This window comes from Lactuca virosa, chromosome 5, assembly GCF_052849685.1.
Source record: "Lactuca virosa cultivar CGN04683 chromosome 5, Lactuca_virosa_CGN04683_v6, whole genome shotgun sequence".
Taxonomy (NCBI): Eukaryota; Viridiplantae; Streptophyta; class Magnoliopsida; order Asterales; family Asteraceae; genus Lactuca; species Lactuca virosa.
The window spans coordinates 38,665,717-38,668,184 of NC_136430.1; the positions used below are offsets into that span (position 1 = coordinate 38,665,717).

The 2,468-nt window shown below is 35.6% G+C and overlaps 1 non-coding gene across 1 annotated transcript; it reads right to left on the minus strand.

Annotated features, from left to right (window-relative positions):
• Nucleotides 1-1,552: 1,552 nt before the first annotated feature.
• On the minus strand, nt 1,553-1,659 carry LOC145118082 (small nucleolar RNA R71). The gene has a single exon (XR_013713066.1). It is a non-coding gene; the product is annotated as a small nucleolar RNA R71 (small nucleolar RNA).
• Between the last annotated feature and the right edge of the window lie 809 nt (nt 1,660-2,468).

The following is a 2,468-nucleotide window of genomic DNA, read 5'->3' on the forward strand; positions in this document are numbered from 1 at the left end:
TTTTAAACCATTTGCAATTGTTTCAAACCGATTATCACTACATTTATCAAAATATATTTATATATATTTTCAACTCTTTTGTAGCATGTCGAGCAAAAGAGAATTTTCTATAAACCTTTCACTACCGCTTTATACATACCGTTAAATTGCAAATGCCTTGGTTCATTACAGGTCATACATTTAAACTATAATTGGTATAGCTTGTGAATCGCTACACTATTTTTCTAAGTTCAATAAACAATACAAGAACATACATTTAAACTATAATAGGTATAGTTTGGAAAACACTACACTATCTTACAAGCTCAAGAACACTATACAGAAACTAGTATATAAACTATAATAGGTATAGTTTATGGAACACTACTCTATTACACGAATTCAAGGATACACTACTAAATAATTATTTAAGTATAATTATTTACATTACAAAGTACACTACTACAAGGTAATACATACAGTTCCAAGTACAAGAGAACACTACTACACTACACGTAAACTAGTTAATACAGGGTTGTGAGGCACTACTTCGGGGTACCCACCAGGGTACAGTTCTAAGTCCTATAAATTATAACCAGAGTCTCCTGGAGGGAGAGCATGAATTTGTGTATAGATCTATATGGGACTGACAATCCCGCACCTGAGTTGCTTGCAACAGCTAGGTTGGCAGGCCTGGGGTGACAAATGTCATAACATTCCGACGCCTAAAGAACATCGTAGAGGCCACTAGTCATATCAAGCATGGTTATATGAAACTCACAATAGTATCAACTAAAACATTTGTTTATGGGATTAACACTACTACAAATACACTATTTTACACAACAGCTGGTAGATTCCAGACATACATACAAAAGGTTTTCCATAAAAACATTACTACGATACGCTACTATTTCTGTACGAAGAACACTAGTACAACATGCATTTTCAAGAAACAATCATGATATAGTTTTATTTATTAATAAGACTACGGATCACTATTTCAGAGTACAGTAAAAAACATACATTTGGTCTTAAGGTCTAAGACTACATTTCATTTACTAAAGAAAATATTGGATTATCTGGAAGTATACTATAACATTTTCAAAGAACAAGATCAAGCTTTCTATCTTAAAAACATGCTTATGAACTCACCAACTTAAATGTTGATACACTTTCAAAATCACTTGTATTCTCAGGGAACCGATAGACAGGTACACCCACCGGTTTTGAGAAGACGGAGATCATAGAGTCGCTTCTTTTATACTTTTGATTTACATTTTTGATGTCATACAAGCTATGTATTAAACAGATGTAAATACTAATGTAATGGTTGTGATTGCTTTGATTACTATTATGCAATTGTTGTGATACTGTACATGACGTCCTCCGCCCCCGAACATTTCTGTCGTTCTTGTTGGGGGGTGTGACAGTGATGCTTTGACTTTTTCTGCTTACATTGAAGGGTGAAGCTAAGGAATGGTTAAAATCACTTCCCTTTGGAGCAATCACGACATTGACTGATTTTAAGACTGAGTTCATAAACCAGTTTACCCCTCCTTCAAAAGTGGCGAAGCTTAAAAGAAACATACATAATTTTCAACAATTAGAGGGACAGTCATTATATGAAGCTTCTGAGCATTACAAGAGATTGTTACAACATTTCCCTCAACATGACTTCAATGTGCAACAAGAAATCTCAATTTTTTATGATGGAGTTAACGTATGCACTCACCAACTTCTAGACTCTCAAGGGCCTATGACAAAGAAGGACCCGACCACTAACAAAGATTTAGTTGAAGAACTCGCCAAGCATTCAAGGGAGTATCACAACCCAAGGGGGGGATATCAAGAGATGAAGAGCGAATGGAGATGGAGTTTCTGAAGTTTTAACGGTTGTAATGGCGAAACTTGACGCCATGGAAAATAGGCTCACAAAGATATATGGATCCATTAATATGGTACACGATAGATGCGGAGCTTGTGGAGGACCTCATTCTATAAGGGACTGTGAATTGGAATACAAGAGATATCAAGATATAAAAGAAATTCAACAACTAAAGCATGATCTCTACCAAATAGAAGAAGTCCAATCCGAGAAAATATCTGCTCTCGAGTCAATGCTATTTAGATTTGTGGAAGCTAGAAAAAATGACATGATGATATAGATGCAACACTTGAGAACAACAAGCATCTATCATGAGCATCCACACACAAGTCGGGGAATTAACAAAGCTTGTGCAAGAAAAGCTATTGGATTCACCTTCAAGAAAAGTCGAGCCAATCCCAATCTCTAATGTCATGGCGGTTTATACCAAAAAATATGAGGAATTGGTGCATATGGGGGTCCTTGATTCAATATAAGAACAGTCTAATCAGTCAGTCAAAGTAAAAGAGAAATAAGAAGAAGAGTATCATGACTCTGCCTAGTCACCACGACATTGAGGCAATAGTGCCACATCATGGGCAATAAAAAAGATTATGATTTT